This window comes from Notolabrus celidotus, chromosome 21 (genome assembly GCF_009762535.1).
Source record: "Notolabrus celidotus isolate fNotCel1 chromosome 21, fNotCel1.pri, whole genome shotgun sequence".
In the NCBI taxonomy this organism is placed as follows: domain Eukaryota; kingdom Metazoa; phylum Chordata; class Actinopteri; order Labriformes; family Labridae; genus Notolabrus; species Notolabrus celidotus.
In genome coordinates this window covers 7,919,300-7,933,579 of record NC_048292.1, presented here as the reverse complement: position 1 = coordinate 7,933,579, position 14,280 = coordinate 7,919,300, and the positions used below count along the sequence as shown (strand labels likewise).

The 14,280-nt window shown below is 40.9% G+C and overlaps 1 long non-coding RNA gene across 2 annotated transcripts in view; it reads right to left on the bottom strand.

Annotated features, from left to right (window-relative positions):
• Nucleotides 1–14,280, bottom strand: part of LOC117804690 — a 62,047-nt gene that overhangs the window by 45,129 nt on the left and 2,638 nt on the right. For both annotated transcript variants that reach the window (XR_004629219.1, XR_004629220.1), the window contains exon 3: nucleotides 31–149. This is a non-coding gene — a long non-coding RNA (uncharacterized LOC117804690). The remainder of the gene's footprint in view (nucleotides 1–30; nucleotides 150–14,280) is intronic.

Sequence of the window (14,280 nt, the reverse complement as noted above, 5' to 3'; positions counted from 1 at the left end):
CACCCAAAGTAAATGCTTTGGTGTTCCTACCGCGTCTTCTTTGGCCGTTGTTCTGAGTGTCTCGCATTGCTGCACATGGGATGGATTGTAATCTGTCAAAAAAAGTCTGGTGCACCCCTCAAGAGTTCCCTCTGGGCTCCTATGAGAACCTGAAAGCCAACACAAAGTGTTAATATTTGGCGACATGAATTTTTGAAGCCTGCGTAATTTGATGCCAGAGATGACACAATTACTTCAGGGTTCTGGTAACTTAGGTTTTAGGTTAACCACAATTTTCAGAGTTCATTAACTATGTGAGCTCTCCTAGCTAACTGAGCTTCTGCTTTACAGTTGTAGTGGGCGTAACACAAAAATAACAAAGCAAAATTTAACACCTGAAATAGGCAGTCAGCCCACTTAGTCTAAATCAAAATATAGTGACTTAGCAACGTCACGTCCACAAGAGAACAAAAAAAGAACTTGTCCTTTTAACTTTACAGACATTTTGTAACAATTACAAATCAAAGTGGAAAAAAACATTTGAATAAATTTACTACTAGGTTCCATTTAGAACAGATTGGGATAGATATTTTACAACAATTTATCAAGTTAGTGTCGCAAAGCATGTTGCTAAATATTATGGGTTCTGACTTTTTATTTGACAAGCTGATTTCTTATCAAATATTTTTGAGCTTTTAGGGCAATGGGTGTGACAAAACTGTATCATAAAACAAAAGCTGAAAGAAATGGTTCATGAATAAACCTTGGAAATAGTCTGGCCTCATTTCTCTGATTTCAAGATGTGTATGTATCTAGGAAATGGGTTCAAAGTCTCATCTTTATAACTAAGCCTGTTCTGATTTATGGATGTTGAATGTGTGTAATATCTAAGCTGTGTAAACATAGAACCAAAAGAGTGTGTAGACTGTCTTTTAGAGACAGAGATGGGAGGAATTACCCAGTTTTCCCTGAACGGTCCACACTCAAAAAGAGAAGCTGGCAGAACAAACACCCCCTAAATCCATCTTGACTTCCCAGAGCCACAAAACCCAAGAAAATTAGCTTCTTCTGGAAAAACTCACTGAAAGCTCATTTTTGCTTCATCCAAAAGGAGTAACAACAGTGTACGTTCAGCACTGTTTATGTCTCCTTTAAAAATACTTGTCCTTAGACAAACTGCTGTCCAATCCTCTAACTCGATATAGAGTGTGTATAATGTATAAGTTAATGTTATATAATCAGGTTATTCACTATTGAGTTTATATATGTACCGTTTCATGTGTTTCTTTTTCTAGCATTGGCCTTGTATAACCTTCCATTCGCGTAAAAAGCATGTTTGAAAAAGAGGACACGCAAAAGAGAAGCTGACAGAGTGAGAAAAGGAGAGCGAGAGAGACACTTAACAAGCTATAGTCTATCACATGCTGGAATGCAAGCATGTTCACCCTGCGTTACCATAGCAACAGCACCCCATTAGGTGGCAGGAGAATGAACGAGTGAATGGGCAAGCGGCGTGCGGGCAGAGGAGAGGAGGGAGCACACAGGAGGGAGTGGGGTGGAGATGAAAAATTAAATCTTGTGAGGAGGGAAGGTGGAGGAAAGCAAACATGGAGGTGTAGTGCTAGGGAAGGAGAGAAGGGAAGGAAGGAGGTAGAGGAAAAGGGAGGAAAGAGAAAGTCTTGGTAACTTTATTAAGTGCATGTCGTCCCACGCTCTGCCTTCAGTTTCCATTCTGTTAGCTTCATGAATGATAAACTCACACGTCAAAAATAGAACCATACTGTATGTTCTGAATCCTTTATGTTATTATCTTCTTCAGAGAAAGTCTGTTGGGATTTTGTGTTTTTGAGTGTGAGAAACAAGTATATTGAAAAGGCCAAATCCCATCATTCAGCTTTCCTCAGTGTAGCCTTTTATAGCTGCAGTGTATCCTCCTTTATTAACCTCACTGTCAAGTGACAAGGTCTTTTTTTGTCGTTTTATTTCTTATTTCTTGTCTTCCTGAGTCCATGTTTGCCTTTTTTCCTTCTAAATGCATTATACAATGAATTTCTACAGCACTAATGCCCTCAGTACAGCACAAGTCTTTTCACTTTTCATCCTTTACAAGTGCTGTAGAGCTTAGAAGAATAAAACTCAACTCTACAGAATTTTTCCATTAAAAGTTTTTGTTGTTGTTGTGTATTTGTTTTGTAGTCATTTTGGGCAACTCTTATCTTATTTATTCAGGAGAAAAATGAGAGGAAAAGACTTGAATTAGTACCTGTTCGGAGAAACGTCTTATAACCTCACTCTGTTTGTACCAAGCAGCCACCTCCGGTCTAAAACTATGAAGCCCATGCAGAAGTTTTATAAACTGCAATGCATTGAGAATCCGTTTGAGGCCGGCTGCAGAAACACCAGAAACTACATAGACACCAATTCAAAAAAGACGATCTTTGCAGCATTAATGAACATGTTTACAGCCTGGTTCAAAAAACGGCTTGGCTCTACGAAGCTAATCTCTCTATCGGCACACACTGTACGGGTGAATTTTTTTCTAATGCGATGGTTCAGAAGATATTAAGATTATGAGCTTTTACCTAAATAAGGACATGACTGACTTGACTGATGGTCAGGAACACATAGCTGCTGGCTAAGAGGCTCAAACTCTGCCTCTTTACGTCACACTCTGCCCGGTTGATTTCAACATTTCCAATATGCCTGCCGCTGTCGAGTGGCTTCAAAACAGCACTCAGGAACAGATGGGTGACGTCACGGATACTACGTCCATATTTTATACAGTCTATGGTTTGTACTAATGGAAACAGGGGGGCATGGATGCCAAACTAACCATGGGCACTCAGTACGCTTTAAATGACAAGACTTCTGACTTCTGTCCTGGGCTGTCCTCTGGACTCCATAGAGGAGGTGGGTTAGAGGAGGATGTTAGCCAAGCTGACATCCATCATGGACAATCCCTCTCACCCCCTGCATGAGACTGTGGGGTCCCTGAGCAGCTCCTTCAGCAGCAGACTGAGACTCCCACCCTGCAGGACGGAGCGCTACCGCAGGTCCTTCATCTCATCTGCAATCAGACTGTTTAACACCAGCACTGCTGTGTCCCGTTAATCAGCTGTTCTCATCTTTCATTCCACTACATGGAAGTAACTGTGTGACTTGGCACAATCACAAATAACTACTGTATCCATCTGAATCGCACTGTTCTTCATACTGTGTATGTTTGTTCTTAAATAACCTGGTGCAATTTTTATCGTGCAATAACTTACCTTATCTATTTATCAGATAGAAGTGTACATAGTGTGTATATATCTGTAATAGTTGCCATATTTTATTTTATTTTTACTTTATTTTATTCTATTTTATTTTATCTTATTTTTATTTTATTTTATTTTACCCTTGTCATTGCTATTATTACTGTTATTATATTTTTTAACTATGTTAGTACATTGCTGTATTCCCCTGTCCTGTGTTGTAAGCTGCTGTAACAAAATAAATTTCCCCTAACGGAGGACAAATAAAGTATATCTTATCTTATCTTAAATTACCAAATTGCTCTGAATATAAGATGACCCTGGCCATAAGATGACCCCTCCTGTTCAAAATACATTGTTTGGAAAATACTCTCTGAAAACCAAATCATGGAACATATATCATATAGAACTCTTATTTGTTTTTATATCATGACAACAGAAAAAAACATTGAATAAAACAAGATCTATGTATTTTTTAGCAGAGGTAATCAAAAAAAGTAACTTGGTTAACCGTTAATCTGTCAACATATAAACTTTGATAACTGTTATCTGTTACTTCTGTTTGAAAGTAACAGAAGTTAACATTAACGTTCTTAATGTTACGTTAAAAGTCTAACAGAACTTTAAATCAAATTGTTATCAAAATATTTTAAAGAGTTGCTATTAAAAAAAAATGTATGTCATCCAGCTCATTTGAAAAACAACCACATGTAGCTTAAAAGGCGATCTCCAAGGCTTTCAGCTGGTTGACGGCCTTGTGTGATGAGCATGCCTTTGACTCCATTTTTCAATAAAGTTCTCACACACTGCTGACAATGATTTGCAGACAACGATAAAAAATATTTTTCTGATAGTATTTTTCAGCCGGTGTTTTCTGGATATTACACTCTGTGACACTTTATTACAGCTCAATGACAGTTGTTCAGTAACTCTGCTGCTCAAAATTTCACCTCAGGTAATGAATAACTCAGCCTGTGTGAAAAACTGTTCTGGACTATCACTGTGTCTCTCCATCTTTCATCCCCCTGACACCGTATTTGTGAGTGAACACTAGCTTCAGTGATAAGGGGTATATTCACTTCATAGATAAGTGGCACCATCCACTGTTTCGTACAGCACTTATTACAACACTAAACACAGTATTTGTGAGGGCTACTATTTGTCACTGCAAACTTTTGCACAGTGGCAAACTAACAGTTGCTTATTTGGTTCCAGAGAGCTCCACTTTTGCCTGAAAACTGTGAAAACACACTGATGAGTCACACCATCAGTCTGTGTGACATGGTCCTCTTTATTATAGACGTTGGCCGTCACTTTTAAATTGCTGTAATCATCAGCTGTTTTCATCACCGAGTCATATCTATCCAATACCGTTGCAACACACCCTCATTGTTGACCTATCATTTTGCTGATGTCATTCCAAATATGGTTCTTTCTTCCTTCAGGTCATTCATTCTGTCATTATGTGTGACCCTTCCTCTATTTCACAGCTTCATCAGCTGTAGATGATTTCATATACCATCTTCCCATCATTGCTCAGTCTAGGCAATTTTGATCAGCTCCTTTATCAGCTTTTGCCACTGTTCAGGGTAGACACCATTCAATCACTCTACAGCTGGAAATAGTCTCAAATAAATACAACCGATTGGCTGCCATTTGAGTTATGTCTGATACAAAGTAAAGTAAACCGCTGACCCTTGAACAAAAGAAGGTGGTGTTTGTCATGTTCAAAAAGTGGGGGCAAAAATAAATTGGGGGCCAGTTTTGAGGAGATTTTGCGGTTTGATAAAAGGTTTAAACATCAGAAAATGTACAGGACAACTGGCAAAAAAAATGTCAGTGGTGTTTTGTGTCCGTCTTATCTCTCCTGTCTTTTTTTCTTCCCTTTTCCTCCATTTGTACAGTTGTTTTCCTTCTTCCCTTGTGCACAAATGGCACACTGTTGTTAATGCACACTGCCAGGGAGATGATGGAATAATCTCAAGACAAAAGAGAGAGGGCAGCAGCAATGAGAGGAAGAAAGTCCACACAAAAATATGAATGTCAGATAAAAAAGGGGGGAAGTTTTGGACAGGGAATGATAAAGTGTGCATGTAAGGAGGAAAAAGGGAGGGTGAAAAGAGAAAGAAAGAGGGAAGAAAGTGAAAAAAGATAATTGGAGTGAGGACAGGACAGGACGAACAGTGGTGATGGAAAGCAACAAGAGTGAAAGCCAAAGAGGAGTGTGGTGGAACGGAGGGTATATGACAGCGGAGTCTTTCATGACGGCTTTGGAAGAGAAATGGGTTTTCAGATCACTCTCCTGCACTCTGTGCCAATTTACATGCCTCTGTGCCACCTACAGGCTGCGCACAGGGGAGGAGGAGAGGGAGGAGAAGAGAGCGAGGGAGGAGAGGAGAGCCACTGCACCAGGAGGAGGGGAATAATTTTTAGAATGAAGTGAGAGGTGGGAGCGAGAGAGGTTTGAAGGCGAGGAGAGAAAACAATAGAAGTGAGGACAGAAGGAAATCCTCCCACACACTACAGTGTGTTTACTAATTTGCTTCACTGAATACATTTGGGAGGAATAGTAATTTGCTGCCTGGATTAACAGGCGTGTTTCTCTCAGGATTTGTACCACCTAGATACTCAGGGTGGATTATTTGGCTGCAGATCTCAGGACCTTGACACAGAAGAAGACTATGCCCTTGATAGCCAAGTGTTGAAACATCTGAGATCTAACGGAACTAGAATTGAAGGCAGAGAAACACTGCAAGATTTATCCTGCTTGGTTATGATTGTGTCCATCTTTGCTGAAAAATGATAAAAGGCTGTAAAAGTCGGGCATCACTCACGAGGGCTTTATTGCCGTCCAGTTATCAGCCAGTGAGTTCCAAGATTTGTTTCCACAATATCCGTCACACGTCTTGATGAAGTCAATCTTGGAGGGCGGCAGTAGCTCAGTCCATAGGGACTTGGCTTGGGAACCGAAGGGTCGCCGGGTCGAGTCCCAGTATGGACGAAATTTGGCAAGTGGACTGGTGGCTGGAGAGGTGCTGGTTTGCTTGCCTGGGCACTGCCGAGGTGCCCTTGAGCAAGGCACTGAACTCCCAACTGCTCGGGGTACGCCGGTTGACGACAGTATCCTCACTCTGACATCTCTCCCTAAGCATGTTCACTGCATGTGTGTGCATTTTTATGTATATACCAAAAAAAAAAACTGTATGTGTAGCATGTCCAAAATAGCATGAGTGGAACAAATTGAATTTCCCCCCTGGGGATCAATAAAGTACCTTTCTTTCTTATCTTACACTTTTTTCAAGTGACTATGAGTCTTTTCAACTATCCCCATACTGTAGGCATCATATTGAGCTATATATATGTCTATCTGAAACTTCTCTGTGACATTAGGAAGCTTCATGGTGTAACTGTTATCCATGGGCAGTTATTGGTTTGTTATCCATGGGCAGTTATTGGTTTGGACAATAAGAAGTGGGCACAAGTCACTTTTGCAAGTCCAAGTCATGTCTCAAGTCTTTGAAGGCAGCAACAACTTCCAGAGCTCTCCAATGGTTTCAATAAATAACAACAGCTGCATCTCTTAAACATATATTAACACTTTTATTTTAAATTATTTCACATATTAATTTTAGTTCAGTTCATGCTCTAACTCTGTTATGTTGTTCTACTCTCCATACACAAACCAGGGTACTGACTTTTGCAGCATAGGCATGAAGTGTGTGTGCAGACACAAATGACCAGCATTTATTTTTCATTTCTCTCTCTACCAATGATTTGTATGTTAACCACCAACATTATAGTTACATACATACAGTATGTTAAATTCCTGTGTGTAAACTTTTTAGTTTCAAAAGTAACTTAAGAAAAAAACTCATACAAGTTAGATTTTTTTTAAGCTGAGATCTTTATGGACTCAAAATGAAGATGTTTGTTTGAAGTCATGATTCAAGGAACTATCAGAAAATGTTCTAGACTGAATTATAAAGAAAGCTACAATTTGAAACAGCCAATAACCAAGATAGTTGATTATAACACAAGTCTCACCAATGATACGTCTAATAAGCATAATCATAGTTCAGGATTCTGGGGTGTCTGGTCAAATTTTGGGGCGGGGTGCACCCCTAGCTATCTCCTGAATTTTCACCTGACACCTGAAGCTCTCCTCTTTTGCCACACAGCAGCAGCAGTAGCAGCATGTCAGCTATCTCCTGAATTTGCCCCTGACACCTGAATCTCTCCTTTACTGCACACAGCAGCAGCAGTAGTAGTAGCAGCATGTCACCCATCTCCTGCCGGTCATTGTGTGATGGTTTGAAAATACTCTTCAGCAGGACAGTCATATACCACAACTCTGGTTTTAACTGTTCCGTTAACACAACAGGAGATGGGTGGACAAGGCTTGTTAACAGCAAGCCAAAACTTCAGCAACCTGCTGCACAAGACTGCTAAAACAGCAGGAGCGAAGAATGAGAACGTTTGCATTTAGATGAGACATTGACCTCAATCATTGCATTAGATGGAGGGATATATACTAAGCGAGTACTCCGATCACCTACAAGGCAGGCGCTATTTGCAACATACATGGTCACTTCTTTATCGCAGATGGCAATACAGATTAAAAATTGTCGGTGAATATAATTGAGTGACCACACAGGTCGAGTCTTAAGTCACATTAGTGTGCAACTTAAGTCCAACTGGAGTCCAACAACCTGTTGCACCAGCTGTGTGTAAGTTGTGTCCTAAGTTAGGGTGTAAAGTCCTCACTAAACCACACATTGAAACTAGTTAGTTTGTAACTTAAGTTGTGTCATTGTTTGGTTTCACCACATAGACGTAAGGTTCATCTCAACTAGTAGACCGTAACGTCCAAACTAACCACATCATTGTCGCAGATATGAATGTTTACACTTCCAGCAGCCAATCAGAGGAAAGCACTAATTTTGATGCAGTGTTATCTTTTGTGCCTAATCTTCTTGGAACTGACCAACAAACTAAAGTAAGGTGATAACTACAGCCTAAAGCCTTAATGTACAGTGTGTATAATAACAGTGAAATAGAGTGGTCAAATTATCAACCACAACATATGTTAATACTCAGGAGGGCAAATCTTGGTCATCATATTTTGCAAAGGATGTAATCTCTCGCAGATATCGCGTTGCAGACGTAATATAGGTGGGAGAAGCTCCAAATCATCCCACCTTTCAAAATGACGCTCCATGGCAGCCGATATACTCTACGGAGGACTTTACACGTAGGAGCTAAGTGTAAGAATTAAGTTGTAACTTAGGCTCATGTTGGAACTATCTCAGCTGCAGGTTCAACCCACAAAATGTTAGTAGAGTGTAAACGCCATCCTAAATGAGAAATTGAGTTCAAACTAGGCTACATTTGAACTTACACACAGCTGGTGCAAAAGGCTGCAAGTCTCAAACTTGAGTCCCCATCCCTGGCATTGACCAATGGAAGTAATTAACAGTGTTGCAGATCAAGGGTTAGCAAATAACATGAACTTATGTCTGATAATAACAGATAATGGCCCCAAAAAGTACAGCACTTAGTAGTTCTGAGGAATAAGTCTGCTTTGTGGGTAATGTAAACCTCAGGCTGAAAACCCTCTCTCTGTCTTCAAGTGTAATCAAAACATGGTTAATGACCACACACAGTGCACTGTGATTCCCCTCTCTCTATCGCTGGTTCAACATTCTCAGTGTGGTAATCACAAATAAGATACCACTGAGGCAAAAATAAGAACCATATCTCTTATTTAAGTGTCTCTTCTTTTGTAATTGTCAACATCAGCGTGGAACAATGTGATTTTACACTTTGTCCCTTGAAGTGCGGAGTGTGGCAGAGAAACGATGTTAAGGGTTTGATAATTAGATGAAGAGCTCTCTCTCTTATTCTCTCCTCCTCTTCCCTTCAGTCTGTTTTGCATTTATTCGCTCCCTCCATCTCAATCACACAACACCACTATCTGTGTGTGCTCCTCTGCCGTTACCCTCTGGCTCCTTCTCATTCTGACAAACTAGGACATGAAAATAAGCCTCCACAGTGCCAGGAGAATGCTAAATACAGGCCCTGCTTTCTTTGGCAGGGGGCTCTCTAATCAACTTCCTCTTATCTTCTCCTTGCATCCCTTGTTTCCCTCTTTTCAGTATGTATTGGAGGAGAACTCTTCTCCTCTCATCACTCCTCCTCAGTCCTTGCTCATTTGTTCATTCGTCTGCCGCCGTGTTTCTCTCCCTCAGTCTTTGTCATTCTTCTTGCCACCTTGCTGTCTCATTTCCTCATTCTTTGCTTTGTCTCGCATGCCCCCTCGCCTTTCTCCCTCTCTCGCCCAGCCGTCTTTGTTCCTCTCTGCGCCTCATCTCTCTTTGCCCTCCAGTTTCTTGCACCCTCACTCTACTTGTTTCTCTTCCAATGTCTCTTCAATTGTCTGGTTGCCCTCATTAAGAGTATTACAGTGTGCACTCATGCACCAGCCAGCATTGTAGGAGCTGCAAAATCATGAGCCAGCTCTACAGCAGTGGATATTCCCACTTGAGGAGGTGACACAGTGAAATATCAAGTGATGTAGCTGAGTCGACGCTTGCATAACTGCAAATAGAGCTGGGTTGCAATGTATTGGCTTTTTAACACTAAGGATCAATCTTAACTACACTTATAATAGCAAATATCCAGCTGAAGATAAATCAAAATTAATGGTCTCTGTACCATCAGAGGACTTGGGGACCAAGTTAATTTGCCATCTTGTTATGACATGAAACTCAACTTCACCGACCTCCATAACTAAATTACAAACCATCTTGGTAGTGGTGACTTTTCCGGGAACAGAGAGAAAAGAAGAGTCCAGAAAAGTGGAAGCCTATTAGCTGTGCCCAAACATCCAATTAAGTTTCCTTTGGACCGCAGGACTTCTTTCTTTCTTATTCTCTCTGTATTTTTACCCTCTGAATGTAGCTCTCTTTAGTTTCTCGCTCTGCTTTATTTTGCCCTCTGCTTTCTAGCCGCTGTGCCTTCTGCCCGCTCTCCTCTATCCTCCATGTCTTTCATTTTCTCTGTCCTTCTTTACAAACCGGAGTTTGACCCTTCTCTCTACCCCTCTCTCAGGCATTGATTTGTACTTTTAAAAATAGGGACAAACTCTGGTGGAGTTGGGTTTTTAGTAAGGGATTGTGCTACAGTGAGAGTTAAAAGTACATCGCCAATCATTAAACTACATTAATTGACTAAATAGGTCAGCTGATTATGGCATCTTTCCAGCTAATGAAGACCTGTTAGTTATGAATGATATGCTGTAGTGATCACTTGTACCTGTCCCAAATACAAAGAAAGAGATGTATGCAAGATGTATGCAGTTTGTTGTGCCTGGGCCACACATATTTATAAGAAGGTCTTTGTTAGAAGTTGTTAGAATAACAGTACAACCCCAAGTTAGGACACTGCATAGAACTGTTGATTAAAACAGAAATTGATGGTTTGCAAATCATGTAAACCCTATATATGAAAAAAGTAATTAAAAAAAAAATGCCAGTAACATGTTTCAAAAAAGCTGGGCGTCTCTTTTGTCATATATTTAGTTTCATGATGCCCCAAGTGTTTTCAATGGGTGACAAGTCTGGACTGCTGCCAGGCCATTCCAGCATCCAGACTCTTCTACTACAGAGCCATACTGTTGTGATACTACAGAGTGTGGTTTGGCATTTTCTTGCTGAAATATGAGAAAAGGTCTTCCCTGAAAAAGGCAATGTCTGGATGGAAGCATATGTTGCTCCAATTCTAGATATAATGTTAAGCATTTATGGTGCCTTCTCAGACATGACAGACAGGTAGCACTTATGCATCCCCATATCCTCATGGATATTGGCATTGGATGTGGTCCCTCTCCACCTCAGAACAAAGGACACAACGTCCAGGATTTCCACAAAGAATGTCAGAATTTGATTCACCAAAGCACAGGACAGTCTTCTATTTCACCTCAATCTGTGGTTCCCTCTTTGCACTGTACAGTTTTAACCTGCATTTGCGAATGCAGGGACAAAGTGTGTTTACTGACAGTGGTAGTTTCAGGAAGTGGTTTTTAGAACATGTTGTCATTTCCACTACAGAGTCATGTCTGTTTTTAATTTAGTGCCGCCTAAGAGCTTGAAGATCACAGCCATCCAGTATTGGTTTCTGGACTTGTCCCTTTTTTTTCACAAACATTTCTCGATTCTCTGAATCTTCTAATGACATAATGTACAAAATCTTAAAATTCTCTACAATTTTTCCAATGAGAAACATTATTCTTAAATTGTTGTACGAATTGATTGCACAGTTTTTCATGAAGTGCCAAACCACTATCCAACTTAGCAGGCTCCCTTTACACCGAGTCATACTGTAGATGATGAAATCCACAAATTTATCACAATGTCACACTGAGGAACATTATTCTGAACTATTTGCTCACACAGTCTCTCACAGGATGGTGAACCTCTTCCCATCTTTACTTCTGAGAGACTAAAGGCTGATTTATACTTCTGCGTCGAATCGACGGCGTAGCCTACGCCGTAGGTCCGCGTAGCTCCCGTACCTACGCCGAGGCCTACGCACGTAGCTGACGTGCACCTCCTCCAAAATGTAACTACGCGTAGAGCCGACGCAGACCGCAAGCTCTGTGATTGGTCCGCTCGACGGCTTTGTCTTTCCCGCATTCACAGCACTTCCGGGATCCCGGACATCGGCCACACATCGGCCGTGTATTTCATCTCCTCCTCTCTATTCTTCATGTAATCATGTCTGTATGATAAACAGCAACATGTATCAGCTGTAGATTAACTTAACACGCTCTGAATCGATGTGGAAAAGTAAACAGAGATCGTAGCGGGACCGGAAGCAGGTGACCAGCTATCAGAGAGACCACACTGCCCTCAAGCGTTTCGGAGGAGAATTGCTGCGCGACACAGACACATCGACGCAGAAGTATGTGGGGCTCATGTCCGCGTCAGCCCCTGCTGCGTAGGGGCGACGCAGAAGTATAAATCAGCCTTAAGCCTCTCTGGAAAGCCTTTTTTATACACCTTCAAGTAACCTGGTGTAAATTAACCTAATTGGTTGGGAGATGTTGCTCCAGGCTTTGTTTGTTTGTTTAATTTATTAATTTATTAATGAGGGTATTTTTAACATTAGTTATGTTGTCTTTGATCAATTGCAATTAAACAAAGGGTCTTCATGTGTGCAAACCATAAAAATCTCTTTTTATCAACGCATTACACAGCATCCCAACTTTAGGGGAATTAGGTTTAAAACAATGTCTTGCACAAAATGCCTGGATTTTCAACCTGTGTTGATATGTTCATCACTATTTAATGAGAGGTTAGGTAAAGTTAAAGAATAATTCTTATTTGCACAATTCTGCAACACGGGAAGACAGATCACAAAATGTCCATGATTTACCCGTCAGTAAATGTGTCAACAAAGTCATGGTTTTTAGTGAGACAACATCGACCTAAAATTAATGAAAAGGTTGGTTTAATGTAGTTCCTTTTGTCATGATGTGACAATAAGATATTTTATAATTATTATATATCAATTTGTAGACTTTGCCTATCATTCAATAGTTACAGCTCAGTATGATTCAGTTTTTCTCAATGACATCACATCCCTCCTACTTGTATGTCTTTATATCAGCAAATGCTTGAGCCAATTACTCTCTAAGAGGGGCCAAACTCATGTCAAACGCTAGTTCCCCCCACTCTCACTTGACCTCCATCCTCAACCCATATTGCCCTCTTTCTTTCTCTCAAGGATCAAACATTATACCGATGCTATCAACGAAGGTCGGGCCAGTACCATGTTTGGTCGAGCCCTTCCACTTCTTCCATGTTCCTTTTTGCTCCTCTGCCACTCTGTGTCAGTCGTCTCTATGCTATCCTTATCATAACCAAGGGATTAAATAATGTATTAAGCTGAGCTGTATTGCAAATGTCCACAGGATGTCACAGAGTAGCTTAAACATCGCTCCTATGAATGAATGTTTTATAAGGGTAAAGGATTTCTAAAATCCCTGAGACGCCCCGCCAGTTTGGGAGCACGGAAATGTCCAAAGGGTAGGAGACAATTAAACCCGAGGATTTGATCCCTGTAGCTGAGGCACCAAGTGGGACAAGGAAACGAGGGACTTAGAAGAGTGGGGTGATAGACTCAGAGAAGAGACACAGTAACAGATGATTGGGAAAGAAGAAGAGGAGACAGATTGACAGGCAGACTCAACAGGTTTTCTCTACACCTGGCAGCACTACAAAATGTATTGCACATCCAGAGGTGATATAACTGGATTATATTCACTCATGTTGTTAGCACTGCACAGAGTTCTACGATCAAACACAAGTGTCACTTTATGTAACATGCTCTTTGTAATTACAGTTTTTCCCAAACTGACATGGAGCATTTTGCCTTGCTTGGATATGCTGGTCATGCATTTTTTAAGAGTCAGAGAAAGGGATCACAGATACAAGCAGTCGGTATGACTTTCCTCTGAAAGATGGCTAGAGATAGGTCAGGAGCTTAGACATCAGGGAGGAGCTCCACTGACATTCAACTGATATGTGTCAGACTAACAACTCTGCGTTGAGCTGGTAGGTTTTGCGCTTTCTGCAGTGTCTCTGTTGCTAGTTTCAGCTGTGTTTACATTCCGCTCCAAACATCTTTGGGCCCGCCTAACTCTCACCCTGCGACATGATTGGCTGTTCAATGGTGTCTTCTTCTGTCTAACATTAGGTGGCAACTAGGTGTCTAAGGCACATTAGCGCCTCATCCTTTTCCAGTTGGCGGGTGTAGTGACAGGTTTAAATACATTTGTCACATTGGTATTGAGAAAAAATATATCATGATACTTATCGTTATCGAGTTATCGCCCAGCCCTAGCTCAGAGTAGAGTCACTACTCCTTCACATTAAAATAAGCCAGAAAGAAAGTTTGGGCATTTGATTAAGATGCCCCCTTTAGAGGTTTTCTGGGTATGTCCAACTAGGAGGAGACCCCATGGTAGACTGAGGGGTCATTGGAG